Below are 21,311 nucleotides of genomic sequence, written 5' to 3' on the forward strand. Positions count from 1 at the left end.
ACTTGATTGTCTCAGCTCCCTCATGCCCTAGCATCTCATGATGCCAGGCCAGTGTTCCCTGGGCTGGGACCTCAGGACATAAATCTGTAGGATGCTGCTCATCCCCAGGCAAGTTGACTTGTATCCAGCACTACCAGGAAAACATGGTCATTGGTCTCATTGATCTACAGAGGGTCACCTTTTCTTTTCAGGAGGCAATCACAATAATAGCTTCTTTTCTAACTGCTCTTCTGAGGCATGAGTGTGATTCTTCTTTCATCATACAGGATTTAATGTTAATTCCCAAGGGCTGGGCGGGATTGTAATGAGCACATGGATGAAATGTGGCTATATGAGTACTAAAGTTGGGCAGAAAATGTGTGGAAGGCTGCCTTGGCTGGAGCCCTTCTAAAGTGTCCAGTTACCGAGAGGCCATTAGTGGATGAGAAGCCAAGCTCTTAGGGAGCCCAGATCCTGGTGACAATCCCAGGCTTTGATTCCTCCCAGCCCAGGTACCACACATGGTGAAGATAGGAACCTCAGATGGCTCCAGCCCCCAGCCATAGAATTCCCTCTAACTCTGGGCCATTGGCTCAAGTATTTGGCCCATTGTTCCATCCTGGAGCATAGTCAAGCTGTCTTGCTTGCTATATCTGCGTTTGTAGCCTACAGATCCATGAGTGTGAACAAATCCTCATTTTATAAGACTGAGTTGGGGATTGTTCACTATGCAACAATAGTTAACTAGAGCACACACAGAGGAAAAATTCTAAAGTCTTACAGTAAAACAATCTGCTTATCTTCATTTTACCAAGCATATCGTTTGACAATAGATTTCCCTTTTCATATTTATTAATATTCCTGACGACTGTATGTCTCTAAGACTCATTTTAGAAATGCTACCTCAGCCTATGTGACAGTGGTTCAAAATGCGGAGTATGTGTTCAAAACGTGAATTTCACATGTATTTTTGTCTACATGATAACAACTGAATGCTTTACATATTTAAAACAACTCAATTTAGTTGAAACTGTTGAGCTAGGAGCCCATCCTAAGTATAGTTAAGAATTACTATGAAATAATTATTTGACATATTTTAATATGTATAATTTCTGGTTATATTGAAGGAGGTTGATTTTCAGCATGGTTAGGAATTACAAGTAGTGCGCCTCAATTTCCACAACTGGGATACGGAGCTCTAATTTAAGAATTGAGTGCAAACTGCCCAGGAGTTTGAGTAAGTGTCAGGATGTAATGGTCACTGACTATGTTACCACTTGATTTTAGGATATACAAATCTCAGTGCAAACACTGTTATTAGAGTCTACTTATTGCAACAATATCATTGGATGAATCTAAAGTCAATATTTCCCTATCCATTAGTCACATTATAGAATAGCAAGTAGAAACCAAGAAAGAATAAAGAATGAGGAACAAAAAATAATGAAGTCATGGCATTAGAATTAAAACAATCTTAGCTCATCCTTGTAGATGTAAGTATGGAGAAATGAATTTGTGAGTCTTGGTGCTCAAACTGGGAGCATGGAATACATGGGGATGCTTAAGAATTGTTTTTAGAATTATTTTCTGCATAACTAAAGCATGGTGTTGAGGTATGACTGCAGTCCTAATGCTTCTAGAAAGCGATTTTCTCTTCAGAATAAACCAAGATGTCTATGTTTTTGCTTATCCCAAGTAAGATTCTGCATAAAAAGGAAGTTTACAATTTCCTTCCAAGAGGTTATAAACTTCCTTCGGATAAATACAGCAACCCACTGTGTCATCTAATTGCAGGATGTTGTTGGCATGGCAACAGGCCTGAGGGACTCAGCTCGAATGCTGTCTTCCTTGTGACATCTACCGTGGGAAACCCCACATCTTTTGGCAATTGTTCACTAAACTTCAATTTGAGGCTCAATAAAGAGTCCATAAAGATCATTATAATTACGAGCAAGTACTGTCACATTTGGGGCCACATCTGGTTTTCATTTCTTTAGCTTGGCCCATAATTTGAAGGGCGCCAAGTGGTCCCAGAAGAGTTTCAGACACTCCCTGCGGTGGATCCTCCATCTACTTTTTGATACCCAGAGGAGAGAGGGACCCAGCCATAGAGATGTTTTCCCTTCAGGTGAGGCTGTCAGATCTGGAAGATAAAAATGCAGAATTCCCAGCTGAAGTTGAGTGTCATATCAAGAACAAATAATTCTTAGTATACTCATGTCCTATAAGATATCTAGAAGGTACTCACTGCTTTTCTTTTATTCTTGATCTGAGCTTCAAATATGACTATATGTGCATGTTTTGCTGGCAATCCTACTTTTGCGATGAGATGGAAAACAAAATCCAAGCAAGCCCCAGTCATAGATTTAAGTGGGATGTCAAGGTTCTGTGCAAATGTCCAGGAGAACATGGGCAGTAACTGCTGCCTGCTGGACTCCTGAGAGCCTTCAATGAGTGGGATAGTCCATGTGCTGGGATCCAGGGCTTCTCTGCTGTGTGTGTTTGAGGGGGGGTCATTTGCATGTCCACGGTGGTCTGGGATATGAGAGGTCACGTAAGGTACAGCAGAGCCAGACAAACCAAGCTGTGGAGTTGCCTTGCCCTGCCAGTGACACAGCTTCCTGTTGCTGGTCATCCCCTCCATCAGGGCCTTTCTGGATCTCCACAAAACCATGCAGGAGCCAGAGCAGTTCTGGAACTGGGTCTTGGTGGTGACATCAAAAGGATTTGTTGAGAGTGACAGAATCCACTCTCTGGGATCATGAGGGATAGAAGCCGTGTGCCACATGTGTTCCACATGAACATGAATGTGCCTGTGACATGCTGGGCAACGTACAGGAAGCTGACAAGTCTCCACTTCCCCTCCATGGGCAGGCTGGTGGATGCTCAGCTAGAGGACATCTTCTCTTAGCTCCATGGGGCTCATGCAATTTGGATCAAGGATCTCAAGGCTCAGTCTTCTCTCTTGTACCTAGTGAGAGCTAAAATATGAAGTGTACTTGGTGCTGCGGAGCAATGTAAGGCCTGTTGCCGGGGTGCTGGGTCCTGCTCTGTATGCCCAGGCTGGATGGACTTGGAGGCTCCTGCGGGATGTTATGGGGATTAACTAAGCCAACAGTTGGTTCTTAGAACCAGGTGTGATGTGGGGAGAGGGCATTCATAAACAGTGTCCCTTGGCAGCACCCGGGCCTCTTTCCACTCAGACTTCAGGGTCGTGTGGTTCTGTCGACCACTGCTGCTGAGAGCTTCCAGAACATTCTAACAACTTTGATTAAATACTTCCAGCTGAGGTGCAGGCCACAGCCAGGTTGAAGAGCTCAGCAGGTAATTCTAATATCACTTTAATTATTTCACATACACATATTTATCACTAATACAGAAAGTGTGTTTTATATATTTAAAACAAACCTAGCAAAGCAGTCTCAACAGAAACTGCTTTAACTAGTAAAGTTTATGGCTTACCAAGCAAAGAAAGAAAGAAAGAATAAAACACCACCTAGTAATAACAATTAAAGATATTACACTTGGCTATTTTTACACAAATTCCACCAGCCCACTGTTACCAATGTTCAACAATTTGTTTATGACTTAATGTGTGCTAATGGCTGCTGATGCCCTGGATTGCAGAGATGGGAGGAAAGGTAAAGAGTTACAGGTTTGCTTAGGGTCAGGGATGGAGGAAGCCATGCCCTGGGGCTGGGTTTCAGCAGTGTCCCAAGACATGTCTGCTGTACATCAGGCCAAATAGGACTAAATGTGTTATTGTACTTTAAAATGCACTGTCACACTTGGCATGTGATAGTCCATGTGATGTTTTGGGGGTAAAATTAGGGTCTTGATTCTCCTTTCCTTTTCAAAGACATGAAATTATTTCTAGATGCAGAAATCAAGCCCCTTCTCAGGACTGGTCAGCTGGGTGATGTTTGGATTTTTTCTCCCCCTTCCCTCCCAGGGCCAGGTGGTACCAGGGAAGTATAGCATACTATGTTGCCCAAGGTATGCCATTTGAGAAGAAGGGCTATTCTGAGCTAAAGACAATTGAGAAGCAGCACATGTGAGAGATATGTTCCTGTTTTAGAAGGAGGTCCCTCATATACCCCTCCACACACACACACATGGCCCTTTACCTGGAAACTAAAACTTTGCATTAACAAATATTGGGTTAAAGAGGAAATACAAAAAATAGGGTGAAACCTCAGTATTTCCAGAAAATTAATGTATTGTAAACAAAACAAACCATAACCTATCTGATGCAGCCAAACTGGGCTCAGAGGAAATATCACTGCAGTAAATGCCTATATCAATACAAATGGAAGTAGATGAGATAGACATTCAATTCAAACATCTCAGAAAAAAATAAATCCAATGAAAGTAATCATGGAAGAATTTTTAAATACTAAATATGGAGGTTTGCAAAAAAAATCAGCAAAATAAAATAACATACCTCAGTAAATTTTCTGTAAAAGAGAACGCAAATTTATACATTTAAAAATGATAAGGGGAAGGAATTTTTGAGGCAATTTTATGCAGTTCTAGGCATGCAGGGAGGAAACAGGGTGATTCTAGTGTTGTTTTTGTTTTGCTTTGTTTCTTCTTTCTGAAATATAGTATTTGTACCTCCTGGTATAGAAGGTATGAGGGACAGCTTTCTAAAATCGAGGGAATCTCCTTCCCTCGATTTTCTAACCCCTTCTCTCTACAAGGTTCATCCTGAGTGGTCCAAGCCAGTGGTTCTCACATCTGGATGAGGATGGAACCAACAGGAGGAACACTCAGGCCCCCCCAGAACAAATTATTCTGCATCCAGCAGGGCCCACAGGCCACCATGGGCTGGGAAGAGGCCAGGAGCAGACCTGTTCTGGCACTCGTGGAAGGTGCAGGCCCCGTGGACACCCTGATCTTGTACTTCCAGCCCCTAGAACACTTGTCTGACAAGAAGAAACTCTGTCAACAGCTACCAACCTTCAGCTGGCCATCCAGGCTGCAGAGCAGGATGGGTCCTGGCATCTTAAGTCTCCAGAAACATGGATCTCACCAGTCTGCCAAGCAGAGCCCAGCACCAGCCAGCAGGCAGGGGAAGCTCCCAGAGGACAGCGGCCTGTCATCGGCAAGTGACAAGGGGCTGTGAATCCAGTGACATGTGCTGCCTCTTTCTGCTCTTATTTCATGTACAGTCTGAACAAACCCCCCTCTTTGAGGGGTTTCATTTCCCAAATCTTGCAGGCACATCGGCTTGGTTCTGGGTAGAAGTATCAGCCATGGCTTCAAGTTGCCACTCTCCATGTTTACATTTTCATTGCTTTTAAAATAAGAAGGAAAAGTCAGTTCTTTATGGTTAGCCTGATGTCGGCAGGGCAGTGTCAGCTAACTGAGAAGGAAGACATACAAGAAACTATGGGCCATAGTCTGATCTCTTTCCTGGGCTGTTGGAGTAAAGACTTGCCTCTCTTTCTTGCATTACGTTTTCTGCAGTACTGTAGAGGAGCTGAGGAGGTGTGGGATAATAAGGAGTGAAAAGGGTGTAGTAAGGAGGGACGTCACTGGGTATGATAGAGTACTATTTTCGCAAAGGACTTTTAGGAAACCTTTTATGATGAAAAAATCTCAAAGTCATCGTAGCAATATTACACACCTCTATATGCCCATCACAATCTCAAAAACTACTAATACTTTCCTATATTTTTATTAGATTACCTGCCCCTTTTTGTAACTGGAGAATCACTCAGTTTTGCCTACATGAAATTGAAAATGAATGTACAAAGACACTGAGGACATTTCATAACCACTTACATCACTTCATAATGCTATTATAATGCAAATTATATTCATATTTTCTTGAGTGTCTTCAAATGGACTTTTATGATTGGTTTGTTCAATTTTCCTCCTTTCTTTCCTCTCTTGGCTTTGACTTGCTAAAGAATTAACACCAGCTGTTCACCAGAAGGTCCTGCATTCGAAGGTGACCAATGTCTTCATCATGGAACCATGTATTTTGTAGCAGACTCCCATTTTCTGTAGGCTGGAAGTTGCGTTTCCAATGCTAAGGTCACAGATTAACTCAGTTATTTCACTTGAAACTGTAAAATAATGGCCTTCTTAGTTCAGTCTTACCTTCTTTATTATTGATGTGGGATTTTCCACTGAAGAGACTGCTCTATTCCTGAAATATAGTTTACATCTGCACAAATAGAGAAATGCTTAATCCTTTCTATTAAAGAGTTTTCTGTCCGATTGCTTCCAATTGTATCCTTAATAATGAATTATTTCTTTTAGTTTGTATCATTATGGATTCATGGATTTTTATACCTTCAATATATTTTAATTACTTACAGTCATTATTAGTTTTATTGCTCAAACTATCCATTTTAGCATGTACTAGTCCCTTCTAGCTGTTTCCATTGTTTTTTGCTTAGTGGAATGAATAGCTCCCTAGTTTTGGGCCAAGAAAAAACAAATCAAAATAAAAACGTTACTGGGATGATTCAGTTTCCTCTCTGTATCCCTAGAATTGCATAAAATTGGGTCAAAACCTCCTTCCCCATATCATATTTAAAGGTATGAATTTATGTTCTCTCTTTTACAGAAAATTTACTTAAGTGTATTATTTTATTTTGTTGATTTTTTTGCAAACCTCCATGTTTAGTATTTAAAAATTCTTCCATGATTACTTTCATTGGCTTTTTTTTTTTCTGAGATGTTTGGATTGAATGTTTCACTTACGTACTTTCATTTGTATTCATATAGGCATTTACTGCAGTGATTTTTCCTCTCAGCCCAGTTTGGCTACATCAGGTAGACTATGGTTTATCTTGGTGAATATATTTATTTTCTGAACATATTGAGGTTTCATTCTATTTGTTGTATTTCCTCTTTAACCCAAAATTTGTTAATGCAAAGTTTGAGTTTCCAAGTAAAGGGTGTGTGTGTGTGTGTGTGTGTGTGTGCGCGCGCACGTGTGTGTGTCCTCTATTTATTTCCTTACTCTGGGTTTCTTATAAAGGAGACCCCAAGTCAAACCATTTGGGTGCAAGTAGTATATTTGGGATGTGATTCCAGCAGGCAGTGAGAGGGACTGGGGATGTGGCACAAGGCTAGAGAGTGTTACCCTCTATGCCACAGGACACAGTTCCATGGTGCACCCTTTGAGGCATCATGGAGGACCTCTTAATTTTAGTTTTATATGAAGGTATCAAATCAGGACCAGTGAACAGAAGAGACACATAGGGTATCATCAAAGAGGGGGTCCACATGTGACAGTTCCATGTCCTTAGTACAAGTCACACTGTGGGCACATCCATGTGTATAATGAACCAGGAAAGATCAGCTGACCTGTGGTGTCCACAGTTCTTATTGAGGTCTCATTACCTAGGCCTGATGTAGCCATTGGCCAAGAGATCTCCAGCCAAACTCAATCTCCAGCCTCCCTTTCTCCCCAGAGGTTGAGCTGATGCCCCATGGCCCAAAGCCCTAACCCATCAGTCCAATTTTTGGACTTTCTAGGCAGCCATATTGAAATTGTCTAGGCAGTCATTGGCCTGAACTCAGGTGTGACCCCAGGAGCCCATCATGGAGAACAAAGACTCCTAGCACTGAAGAGATTTCAAGGGTTTGGAAGATGCCTGACCCTAAGCTATGGACAAAGACCAAGCAAATTCTTTAGAAAAAAAGGATCCATACTCTTAACATGTCTCATCTGTAGTATTCATGTTGACCTATAAGACCAGGCTGAGGTAGTCTTTGTCATGGTTCTCCACTCTAAAGTAATTCTGTTTTCTTTTAGCAAGAGAAATGACAAAATGTATGCACTTGCCAGGTCTCAAAGAAAATAGATGTAAGGTTCCCCTTTTGTGTACTGTGATCTTTGGAAATGTCCCTCGTTCATCCCACAGCTAAGGAGTTAGGACTAACGCTGCAACAGCTTATAAAGTAGCTACATCAGTTATTTGCATTTCTTCCACATGGGCAATTTGTCTTCTCGATTTATTTATTTATTCAGTCAACCATTGATTTATATCAGGATGAACTCGTGGATATTTATTTTATGCTTTGGATTATAATCCAGTGCTATTTATTTATTTTGTGGTTAAATTCCTTCAGCTTTAGCCACAGGGAGCACTTTCAGAAGGTTTCTGTGTGTCTGACATATCCTCATCATTGTGAGTGTGTTTTAGAACTTCCTTTTCTAATAGTATGACATGCTCCAGGTTAACCTGATGTATTTCCTATAAATGGAGAATCAGCTATTTATCTGAGGGGCCCTGTAGACTTTAATGGAAAGTGGAGAAGATCTGGGAAGTGGGATTTTTTGTTGCCATTAATGTTTCTCTTAGCTGATGGAGTCAGAACATGTATGTGTGCCTACTAACCCATGTATAGACATACATATATATATCTGAATATTCCTGCATGGGGCCAGCTATGTCTATATTATTAACCAGCCAGGAGCTCATACCTGCATCTCCAACTCTAATCAGACACCCACTCCACCCACTTCCTCCTGCTGTCTAGGCCCACTCTGAGGGGAACTATCCTCACTTGCCACCCACTTAGTTCAATGTTCAATTCCAGTGTTTATGAGTGAAGGCATCACGATTGCTAAGCAGTCACCTGCTGTGGCCTGACTGATAACTGGCACACAGTGCCTTTCTTAGCCTTCAGCCTCACGGATTCTGCTACTGCAGCCAGTAATTTTCCTGCATTCCCTTCAAGCTCTCTCTACATTCCTAGCAGAGGTAAATTGTTTGGTCACAATCTATGCTTCATCTTGATGGCCACAGGGCTCCGAAATGATTTCCTAATTTTCATATACTCAGTTTTCCTTCGTGTTGTGGTAATGCATGCTTTGATAAATGAATTGTGTCATGTACCCATAGTTACAGTATTGTACAACACAGTATGATCTAAAAATCTTAGACTTCCCTGGACTTCAGCTGTTTAGTCCTCCAAAACCCTCTTAACTCCCCAAAATTGGTCATTTACCATTGATATACTTATGCCTTTTCACAATACCTTAAAATATGAATTATATAATAGGTAGGATTTTCAGAACTTTTTCTCACTTGACAGTATAAAAAGATCCTCTGTGTATTTTCATGGTTTGACTTTTTACTACTCAATAACATTGCATTGTATGGATAGATCACAGTTTCTTTTTACTTTTGCCTTTTGAAGGATATTTAAACTGCTTTCAGTTTGGGGAGATTTGAACAAAAATGCTAGAAACATTCAGATTCAATGGACATACACATTTTAAATCGGGTAAATAACAGAAGCCTGGTTTCTGGATTTCATATTAAGGCTGTATTTAGGTCTATTAAAAAATATCAAACTGTCTCCCAAAGTCCTTGCCTTAGTTGCTTTCTGGTTGAAGAGACATGATACCTGACTCCCACAGCTGCAAGGAGAAAAGGATTCTTTTGGATCACAGTTTGTAAAGGTTTCGTTCAACAGTTGGTTGGCTCCAAGGCAGGGTGGCATGAAAGGGGAATGAGGGAGGAGAAACAGTTGGTAACATGGAGGCAGGAAACAGAGAGATAGATCAAGGGAGGAGGAGGGAGATAAACCCTTCCAGAACACACCCTCACCTCCTCCAATCACGTTTCACCTCCCAACATCACATTTAGTTATAAACTCATCAGTGGAGTAATGCATGGATGAGTACCATGCCCCATGATCCACTCACCTCCCAAAAGCCCCACTTATGACATCTAGATATAAACCACAATAGTCCTCTACCAGTTTGTCTTCTCACCAACAGAGAGAGTTCAATTTGATTAGTATCTTCCACAGCATTTGGTATTGTCAGATGTTTTTATCTTGGCTATCTTGGTGGTGTGGTTTCATTGCTATTTAATTTGCAGTTCTGTATTAACAAAAGATGCCAAATATCCTGTCACATGCTTATTAACCTGCACTGTATCTTCCATATTGAAATTTATATTAAGATCTTTTCTGTTTTGTAATTGGGTTGTTTTTTTATTGATGAATTTTAAGAATTCCTGAAGATGAAATCTTTTATCACATATTTTACAAGTATTTTTCTCAGTCAGTTTCTTTGTTCTTTACTTTTTTGCATGACTTTTGCAGAAAAGAAATTTCTAATTTTAATAAAGCATAGTGTTATGGTTTATGTCTAGATGTCTCCCCAAAGCTTCATGCAGTCATAGGGGGGGCTTTTTCATAGGTGGCTGGATCTAGAGTATGTGATGCTGGGATTGATTCGAGGTGAATGCTAGGCTCAAGGGCATTAGGATTAAGGGTGTCAGTGCTGTCCACCCTAAGTAGCCTGGCTAAGATATAAGGGTTAGAAGGAGTTGTGGATGACTCTTGTTGCTTTTGCTGTCTTTGCCTGCAATTAACTATTTCTTCTGTGTGATGCCCTCTGCCATGCGCCACTGTGCCTTGGGGCCAGCCATCATGGACTGGACCTCTATGAACTGCACGTCAAATAAACTTTTCCTCCTTTAAATTTGGGTGTCGTGTATTTTGCCTCATCGATGAGAAAAGTAACTAAGACACACAGTTTATTAGTTTTTTCTCTTTCATGGATCATCTCAAAATCATTGTCAAGTCTCACATTTTACATTGAGGTCAATTACCCATTCTGAGTTATTTTTTTGTTAAAGGTAAAAGATTAATGCATGGGCTCATTTGTTTATTTATTTATCAGGTAGATGCCAAATTGATTTATCAGTTTCTAAGAGAAGTGTTAAAGTCTCCAATTGTAATGGTGGTTGATCTATTTTTCTACCAGTTTTGGCCTCACGTGTTTTGGCACTGTTGATATCTGTATACACTTTTAAAAATTTCATGGTGAATTAACTCCTTGATCATTATATAATGACCCTTTGATGCCTTATAATTTCTTTCTTTTGCTTTCCTTGAATTAATATAACTCCAGGTTTATTAATATTAAAACACCAGTGCTAAAATTAGCTTCCTTTGATGCCTCTCTTTTTGTCCTTTCACCTTGAGCCTTCACCCTTACATTTAAAATTGGTTTCTTGTAGGCAACATACAATTGGGTCTTTTAAAATGTCTTTGCCATGTTTTAATTACCTATTTAGAACATTCATAGTCAAAGTGATTTTTCATATAGTTTCGTTAATAACTTCTTTGCCACCATCTCTCTGCTTACATTACTCATTAGTTTTGCATGTTCTGTACTTTTTTCATGAGTGTCTGTAAGATTTATCCAGAGTTGTTTTAAATTCCTTGATAGTTCTAGAATCTGCATCAGATTTGTGTCTTACTCTAATGCTTGTTATGGGTCCTCAGGCTGTGTTTATTTTTACCTTTCAGTGTGTCTTGTAACTTTTTTGTTGAACCCTACTCATGATACCTTGTGCAACATACACTGAGTTGAGTGGGTTGCTAGTGTGAAATTTTACATTGATTCACTAGAGTTGGGATGCATTTAATAGTTACTGTCAGCAGCTTTCAATTCTTCTAGGTTCTGTTTTGCTTTTAAATGCCATGTTTTTTGGGGGGAGGCTTCTTTTAGTCCTCCTCTTCCTCCCCACAGAGAATTTGTGTCTTGCAGCTGTGATATTCTGTTATACTAGAACCCCGTTGATGGTGTGGTAATTTGTTGGGGAGGAGAAGCCTGCTGTAGCATTGCAATTAAATCCCCATGTTTTAGCTGGTCTGTGTCCTGGGCTGAGATTCTGGCATGTGTTTTTTATTTGTTTGTTTTGGGGTTTTTTTATTAGTGTATGCTTGCAAAAGAGAATAGTGATGTTTATTTAGGCCAAGTGGTAGATGCATATAACATTTCTTGATCATTTTCAATCCCTTTCCTCTCTCTCCCTTATATCCCACCTTCCCCAGATCACCTTCCCCATTTCTAGGAGCATGCATTCTAACTTCTTATTATCTCTCCTTTATTTTGTTTATTCAATTATTTGTAATTGACTTTTGTCAATTTGTAATTTGTAATTTTTTATAATTTGTAATTTGTTTATTCATTTATTTGTATTGACTTTTCTCTATGCCAGAGCCAGTGTCAAAACCTGGGCTTCACTTTGAAATCTTGTTGCAGCTCTTGGACTTAAAATCCACAGGGGCTTATTGGTAGGTGGTTACCCAGTCTATGCTAGTGCTTGGGTGTGATCCCAGACAATAACTACATAAGTAAATGAAACTATCGTAAAGTCAACAAAGATGTGCAGGTGCATCCCAAGACTGTAGCGCCTGGTGCTTCTCCTTTTCATGTTAAGACTGTACTTCACTCCCAGAAATAGTTCAAAATGATCATTGTAGTGTCCCTACCAGCTCTGGGGTCCAGATGGTCTGTCCTAGGCAAGCAGACCTCAGCTAATAGTATCTCGTTTGTATGTCTCTCAAGATCTTCTTTGGGGTGGCAATTTGCCCATAGTTTTTATTCTTTCTGGTTTTTATTTCCTTTCCCAGTGTTCCAAACTTCTTCTCAATCTTGTTTTCCTTTCTCTTTAGAGAACTTCCTTCAGCCATTCTTTCAAGGTTGGTATGCTGGTGCTCTTTTTTCATTTGAAAATTTCTTGGATTTTAATTCCTGCAAGAGATTTTTTAAAATATAGGATTCTGGGTTGACAGTTATTTTCTTCTGGCACTTGCCAAATGTTCACTACCTTGTTATCTTTCTGGTTCTGATGAGAAATCTGCTGTTGTTCCAAAAGCAAATGTCAAAGCTCTATTTATCTCTTAACTTCTTTCAAGACTTTTTCTTTGAATTTTGGTTTTAAAAGATTATGATGGGTCACACTGTGAATGTCTTGAATTTATTCTGTTTAGACTTCACTTATCTTCTTGGACATGTAGATTTGAGTCTTTTGGAGGAATTTTTAGCCATTATTTCTTCAAATATTTTTCTGATTCCATCATCTTCTTGCTCTTGGACTTTGATGACACAAATCTGAAGTTAGATATTTTGTTATAGTCTCTTAGGCACTGGAAAGTTGAGTTATTTTTCTGTCTATTTTCCCTCTGCTGTTTATAAAGGGCATCTTCTCTTGCTGTAAACAACAGTGGGCTTAGAAAACAAACCTATCTTTCCCCAACTTTCTCCTCTCTTGCTTCAGAATCCTTTTGATTTTAGCTAATATTGTTGTGTTAGCCAAGGAGCCTATTCTCTTAGCCCATGCACCTCACTTCCTTTTAATCTTTGTGAATTATACTTTATCAAGGCATCTCTATTACATATTTTTGATCCATTTCTGAGATGGTAGTATTAGTGCTACAAATAAATACACTTACAGCTCCTTTTACCTGAAATGAGTATCTACTTGTCTTGCCTATCTAGGTTTTCTTCAGGTTTATTATACTGCATGTAAGTATGTAATATATGAGCCTCTTTTCTCACTAGGTATCAACTTGTATCTACAAGCTTTTTATTCATGAATAATTTCTTGAATTCTAGTTTAAATTTTTATTCTGTTCTGCTCTGTTCTGGAAATACATATGTGTTGGATAGTCTTGCTCTATAGTCCTCTATACCAAGGATGCCAGCCATTCTCTGTAAGGATTTTAGGCTTTTCAGGCTCTATTATATATTATATATAAATATATTAATATATAAATGTATTAATATATTTATATATTATATTTATCATTGTCTCCCTCATATCCCTTCTCTTCTTCTTCTTATAACTTTCACAAAGTTAAAAATCACTTGATTATAACAGAAGTCATAACAAAAGCAAGCCACAAAATAAAACTGATCTGTAGTTTGCTGACCTTTCTTCTATATTTATAAATTTATTTAAGGATTTAAATTTTTTTCTTTATTTCCCATACTTTTGTAGGTTTCCTTCTAGGTTTTTTCTTGGTTTATAGGTGGCTACTGTCTTGCTGTGTGCTCACATGACCTCTTCTTTGTAGAGAGGGAGAGGGGAAGGAAGAGAGTGAGAAAGAGAGAGAGAGAGAGAGAGAGAGAGAGAATGAATTTTGGCATCCTTTTTTTATAAGGTACCAGTCCCATCATGAGGATCACAATCCTAATGACCCTATCAAATCCTAATTTGAGTGGGACACAAACTGTTGTCATTTATCTCCTCTTGAGCCATTTTCTAATTTAGTTTCTGAATACATGTATTGCTTTCCAATCCAGTAACACTGTTTACATAGTCTCCATTTTGCAAAATTATTACTTTTGGAGATTAACCTTTTCTGAAATCAGTGTCTGAATAATTTCTCTGCTTTGAATTCACAGAGTTTCCAGTTTCAGCCCTCAGCAGTCTGTCTTCAGAGTATTCTGCGGCATATTTTTGGGACCCCCAAAGTCACTCCGGCCCTGGTTTTTAGAAGCTTCCTGTAAACTTGTACAGGTGTCATCTCTGGCAGCCTCTTCTGGTGCTCTGTTATTTTCACCATTACAGGTTAATATTCCAAATCAGGAGGAATTGTGTATCCTGGGATTTGTGGCTTTAGGTGGCAGTGAACACCTCCTTTCCTCTATTCCTACTGCTTTTCCTACACAGCTGCTGATCCTGCATAATATCTCCTGGCCCAGCAAGTTGAACTTGAGCGCCCCTGTTCAGGGGATGATGACAATTCCTCACTATGTTCTGTACAGTTATTATCTATGAGGTTTTTCATTAGGCACTCTGCTTATGTATGTGTATTTTTAAAAGAGGGTGTGTGTGTGTGCGCACATGTAAACTGGTCCAAGTACTCTGCACATTCTCTCCAGCCCTGGCACTGAATGATCCATGATGTAGCTTTTCTGGAGAATATGTAGGACATACGCTGTCCTTTTATACAGCCTTCTTGGAGGTGTGTCCAAGAGACTCTGCCTCCCTCCTGGAACACCACTAGGTACCACTGCCTGTTGTGTGGCTGAGAGTGAGACAAAGTGACAGGGTCTATGCTGGCCCACAGCCTTGAAAAGGCAGCTATGTATTCCCCATGCTCTTTTTCTTACAACACAATGAATGCAGATGTTAATGATGCCTCAGAGAGAGGTGGGACCCCAAGATAAACAGCCCCAGAATCCCTGAATCCAACCATGCGGACAACCATCCACATCCACTTTGACAACTCACTATGTCACTCTGTATCAAAGAAATAAGAATAATTAATTTCTTTAGGTCACACAATTACATACATTTTGGGGTCTATTTGACACAATAGGCAATATTATACTAATTAATATACTGGCAGTCTTTGCGAATTTCCTTTATCTAACAACTCTTAATTTATGTTTAGGAAACACAGGCTGTATTGAACAGGAACCTAATTCAACTATAATTATTTTAGTTACTTTCTTATTATTGGAACAAAATACCTGCTACCCAGGTTTCAGTCCATAGTCTGCTGGCTGGAAGGCAGGGCAGAGTGGCATAGTAGAGGAGAAACAGTCCATGGCATGGCAGGTAGGAAGCGGCAAGCCTTCCTTTTTCTTTCCATTGTTATTTACACAGGCCACAATTCTATTGGTTGATGCCAACCACACCCAAGATGAGTCTTCCCTCTTCATTCTAAATTTATCATCCATATCCAAAACTATGTTAAACTAACCAGTGAACTAATCTAGTATCATACAGCCATGATCCAGTATCAAATACCCATGATCCAGTCACTTCCTCTAAACCCCATCTGTGAGTGTATGAGGCTTTGGGGGTACATCTAGATATAAGCCATAACGATAACTAAGATTCTGTTAAGATTCTAATAAGATTCTTAATTATAACAATAAATAAAATTCTGTGTTTAGGAGCCAAAATTAGGAAAAAAGGTTATAAAACTAATAAATCATTGAAATATCACATTGTGCCCCACAATATCTACAATTACTGTTTCAATTAAAAATTTAAAAAATGACAAAATGAAAGTTCAAGCCCAATTGAGTGACTTAATGAGACCCTGTCTCAAAATAAAAAATAAAGAGGGGTGGGGATGTATCTTAGTGCAAAGGCCCTGGGTTCAGTCCCCAGTATCTGCCCCCCCCCAGTACACACAAATGGAAACACATTTTTTTTTGTATTTGTGTGAATCCTAGGCAGACTTAGTCTAACTAAAACTCTTCCTTTTCTTTTTTCAGAAGATGTTCCTATTTAACAGTTCCCTAAACTAATAAAATGAAAAACAGAACAACATTCTTGCTCATTCCCTGCCAGAGGAGGAGGAATGGTAGCAATAGTGATTATAACAAAAGCAGCTAGCATTTGCTGAAGGCTGCTGTGCTGCAATTGTTCAGGCTTGCCTTCCCCAAGTTTAGGCTGCACATTTTCCTTTAGAATATATGGGAAAAGGAATGTTGTATATCATAAAGCGGTATGACTTTTCCCCCTCTAGCCCTCCTGAAAGTTGGTAGTGGGAAGCCACCCTCTTATTGTCTATGCTATAAAATGAAGTCAGTTCCTAGCCCTAGGGAGGTGTGTGGGAAGTTTACCTGGATCTTGGCTTCAATTCCAGCATCTCTTAGAACATCTTCAGTGTAGGAAGAGATTCCACAGATTTCCCACCGTCCGGATTCTTTTGTTAGAGTAGTGCAGTGTCTCTTACCCCAGTCTCATGCTGTGTGGAAGGACTGGCAGATGCTCTCAGAGAAGATGCCACCCTGCCCTTCTCTCTGGCATCTCTGTGAGGACAAACACACCCAGCAGTGATGCAGGCAGTGGGATAACAGGACCACAAAGAGATGCTCCTTACCAACTGCCAGCTCTGGAAGCTGGGAACAGATTGGACCCTATCAGAGTGGTCATGTGCCCAGCCCTCCATGGAAGGTCAACCCAACCCGACAGACCTATTTTCATGGAAGCCACCACTGTGTCCTTGCTGGGTCACTTCCCTCCAAAGCCAATCTCATCAGCATGAAATCTCCAATAACAATGCTGGTCATCTGTTCTGTGGATCTTTGCTGTGAGCGAGCCTGAATTACATGGCCTCTCAACTTTTAATTACAAAGAAAGTGAATGCTGCCTTCATCCCAACTGTTCTCACTGCACGCCTCCTCCCATAACAAAGAGGCCTGGGCAGCGAGCCAGGCCCAACAGCCCAGGTCTCACCTTGATTTTCTCCAGCCTCTTCCCAAGATCAGTGGCCTCTGGGGACCCTTGGGAGTTGCTGCTGGCCAGGCCCTCCCTGCTGAGGGGTGAGGGTGTCCTGCAGTCCCTAGCTCAAGCTGGGCTGAAGCTATTGTTAGCAGGACTGAGCTCCAGGCCTCCCAGCCTCGGCTGCTTTGCTCTACACTGGCAGGAGAAGTTTGAATTGTTCAGGTCCTCCAGCAGGCTTCCCACATAGCAGCTTCTATTAGCGAACATTTCGGCCTTGGTTGTCCTGAGGTAGGAAGGCTTGTGGAGGACAAGGGTGGGAATGGGATGGCCAGCATCTTCTCTGCACAGACAAGGTGAGGGACCAAGTGGAGGTAGGGAAGGGAATACTCTTACTGGCACCACAGTAGGGGAGCGGAGCCATGTGTGAGTTGGCTGTCCCAAGTTTCAATGTCAGGTGATGGGACTCTGTCCCTGAGGGGCAGCACTGGGGGTCAGCAGAGTCACTTCCTTCCTGGGAGCTTTGGCTTGCTTTGATATCCACCCCCCCCTCCAGAAACCATAGAAGACGTTTCTGCATTTTTGTAGCTGTACACACATAAGATACTGGGCAGCTGTCTCTCACTGGATCTTTGCTTAACCTTCCAGAAAGGCAGGAAGATATCTTGGGCCAGTGTTTGGTACCCAGTATGCAAAAGACTATATTTAAAAGCGCTTATCTAGTAATACTTGGGAAAAAGCATGTCAGGCTTTTGTCTTGAAATTCTGAGAAATCTGAAAAATTCACCTGCCCTGATGTAGTTTTAAAAAATTTTCTTAGTACATATTTGTAGTGAATAATGATCCTAGTCTTCATGGGGAGTTGGTACATGAACATAATGCATCTGAATTCTTTTTATATCCCCATCTTCTCCATCTCTTGGTCCTCTTCTGATGCTTAAATCCTTTCTCTGTGATGAGGGTCCCTGTGAGCTGTACATTCTCTGGGCCTGCCTTTCCTACAGCAGGCCAAGGGTGCTGAGAGGCCCAGCTCACTCTCTCCAGGGCAGGAGGGCCCAACAGCCAAACCAGGCAATCGTCGCATGCAGTTTCAGCTTTCCAAGCATGCTCAGAAAGCTCCCTTTCTTAACCACATCAAATAAGACAAACACTTCTTCTGGACATGCTGAACTGATTGGGGTTGTACTTTTTAGAAACATCAACTATGCACCAAAAGAGCATGCTATGCACCAAAAAAGGATTGAATAAAAGGAAAACAAGAAGTTTGATCAAGAGGAGATGTCTGCAGCTTTCTAGGGAGGGAGAGAAAGAGACTGCATTATTTTTAACCTGAGTGGACCCAATGCTGAGCCCAGTTCTTGGCAATCAGGAAATAACCAACATAAGCCCATGGGAAAGAGATTGGAGGATGTTGCGGTTGTATCTTGAGTCTAAACTGCACATTTTGCTTATATTTTATCATATATAAATAAGAGTTGCTTTACAATTGAAGTGAATAATGTGAGATTGTTTTCTTTGTTAAAAAGCAGTTAATATGCTGATGACAATTTAAAATCAAATTACTACAATGCCAGCATAAAGACAGGGATACCAGAGAAAACAAGGCTGTCTCACATAGTGTGAAAATGCTCCAGATCATTTATACACTTTCAATGTGTAATGCCATTATCCTCCTGATCACAGAGTCATGACTGATTCTGAGTATATAATTCACTTCTACCTAGAGCAAAATATAGTAATTTGACATGTATCTAATACAATTATTGTTTTTATTGATACTAAAAATAGAATGAATAGCATTATCAGTGATTACTCACAGGCTGGTTAGTGTTTAATTGAATGAAGAAGATTGCTGATTGTTTTCAAGCTTGCATACACAGTGAGTTGCCACACACTTTGAGCTGTACAATGCTAAGCACCCCAAGATAGATCCCCTTGCCTGCTGGTGGGTTTGGCATCTGGAAACAATGATGAAGAAATTGGAAGTCATAGGGATATGAATGGGAAGCACTGTTATGCATTTGGAAAGGGCGAGAAACCAAACCCAAGGACCCAGTGTTCTGCACAATGGCGAGAAACACTTCAGAAAGAAAAAGAGTAACTGCGCTGGGTAGGGTTGAGTTGGACTGAGGGTGTGGAGTGGGAATAAACCACAGGAAAATGTGCAATATAAAAAAATTAAAAGCTGGAAGAGGAAGGAAACCAGTAACAAAGGCAACAATTGCAGAAGTAGAACTTGACATTATTTCCATTCAAAAAGCATTAGATGTCAAGTCTTCCTGGGGAAAAACAAGGCCAGAAAAATAACACACAGGGCTATTAATTTACCAAGGTGCCATGGGGCATGGAGTGGGACAGGGATGCATAGAAATTCAAAATTGGAATGAAGCAACCATGAGCTCACCTAGACTCACTGCCGAAGCTGTCCTTGTCCCAAAGAATGCTGCTCGCAAAGAACAGAAGGTGTGATGTTAATAAATGAGAGCTTGCTGGGAACATAGGCTCAAGAGAGACATGGATGAGAGGCCATAGAGGAGCCGAGGAGCCAGGGAGACCACACGTGCTGACACCCTTGCTTGGGGTTGGAGTGACTTACAGAGTGAACAGGATCGGGTCAGAGAGCCCCCTGGAAAATCTCGTCCTGATGAATCCAAGTATTTTAAAAAATCTTGAACAAGTTACTCAGAGTTACCCCACTGTAGCTTCTGCAACCATAAAATGAGGTAATGTCACTGTCTGCAAGATTTTGTGGGGCAGAATCAAGTGATCTCACACATGGAGCTGCCTGTGGAGTATCTGGGCTGTGTGGTGCATGGTTATTGTTCACAGGACTAAGAAAGAGAGAGGTTCAAATTTGTGGCTGAGTCAACACATTTACGCCCCTAAAAGGTATATGGGCACTACCTCCCTTGTCACTGATTCTTCAACACAGCTTTATCAAAGTCCTTCTACACATTGAGCTTGATTCATGAGACTGAGAACAGACAGAGAAGGTTGCAGACCGTGTGGATGAACTGCCCTCTTTTCTCATCTACCTTCCTGGGCTCTTCCTGAAGAGGAGGAGAACAGGGCTTCCACCTGTAAGACCTTTGCTCCACTTTGGTTGCTCCTCCCTTGATAATCATAACAGGAGAAGGAATGGGATTCCCATGGTTTTTGTAATTCTGCTGTCTTCTTCATGGAAGTGTGATAGGTTTATGAGACAACTTGTCACACTTTGGCAATTGGAAACCAAGTCACACTTACATGCTAAAATAAAGGAGGAAAGAAGTGAATTTTTAAAAGAATGTACCAATAAACAGCCATTGAATCTCAAAGTCCTTGACCTTCTGGACAATCCTATTGTGACATCTGCTGTAGGAGACAATGGTTCAAGGTTCTAACCAGAAGATTCCACCCTGCCATGGCCAACTGTTGAATCCAGGATAGAATGCCTTGCCCTGAGATATTCTCTGAGGCCCACTCAACTTCTAGGGAACTGGCTTGGGTCTGCAGGACAAAAGAAGACCTGGGCAACTCTCTGAGCCTTTTTGATCTGCTAATTCATTATCTCGTTACCTTTTCCATGAGATTAAGCAGATTTAAAAAAATAGCTTTTGCAACTATTCGCACTGACAGGTGGTTTATAAGAATTATGTGGCCATACATTACTAGAAGAGGATTTCTTGTTTTCCTATTAATATTTTAAAATATTTTATTTGTAATTAATTATTCATTAATCATGCTTACAATTAGTTATACTACAAGGACCTCTTGTTTTTTTCTTTAATGTTTTAAAAATGTAATATTGAAATAATATGCTAATTACTTAATTGTGATAAGATAGTATTTCGAGAGAGAGAAAGAAGGGATAACCACCAAAAGTAAAATCATGGTTTGGATTTGATAGTGCTGAAATGAGAAGCATGGGGAAGCTTCTTCTCTAAAGAGACCTCTCTCAAGCTGGGAAAAATTAGCAAGAATAATGATTTAAGATTTCCAGAGATTGATCAAAGGACTTATATCAAATTGAGAAGCGTTTTTCACCAAAGTCATTACCAAGGGGATTGGCAGTGGAATCACAGCTCCCAGCTCCATCACACTCCTGGATCTGGGGAGATGTTCATGGGGGATTCAGCAGCTGCCCAACATGGATGGATCTTGTCCTTTTCAGCTTTGGGTTTTGAAAGATTCACACTGGGCAGTGGTGGAAACCAGACAATGCTATCTCCTCACTTCTAATGGAGCACCTGCTTCTCAGGGAGGAGCAAGGTAGGGCAGCCAGGGGAAAAATGAGTTTCCCACTTGTTCCAGTGTGCAGGAGAGGAGAGAAGCAATGACTGGTAATGCATTGTCCTTGCCGAAGAGCCCATCTTTGTATGG

At 40.6% G+C, this 21,311-nt stretch overlaps 1 long non-coding RNA gene across 1 annotated transcript; it reads right to left on the reverse strand.

The window, feature by feature from the left end:
• Nucleotides 1–1,807: 1,807 nt before the first annotated feature.
• Nucleotides 1,808–20,261, reverse strand: LOC110348157 (uncharacterized). The gene is made up of 6 exons (XR_002393145.2): nucleotides 19,546–20,261; nucleotides 19,354–19,392; nucleotides 18,767–18,907; nucleotides 16,349–16,537; nucleotides 4,942–5,278; nucleotides 1,808–2,122 (listed from the first exon to the last, which is right to left on the reverse strand). It is a non-coding gene; the product is annotated as an uncharacterized LOC110348157 (long non-coding RNA).
• Nucleotides 20,262–21,311: the final 1,050 nt, after the last annotated feature.

This window comes from Heterocephalus glaber, unplaced genomic scaffold (genome assembly GCF_053883595.1).
Source record: "Heterocephalus glaber isolate CG9 unplaced genomic scaffold, H.glaber_assembly_v1.0 deba00001610, whole genome shotgun sequence".
Taxonomy (NCBI): domain Eukaryota; kingdom Metazoa; phylum Chordata; class Mammalia; order Rodentia; family Bathyergidae; genus Heterocephalus; species Heterocephalus glaber.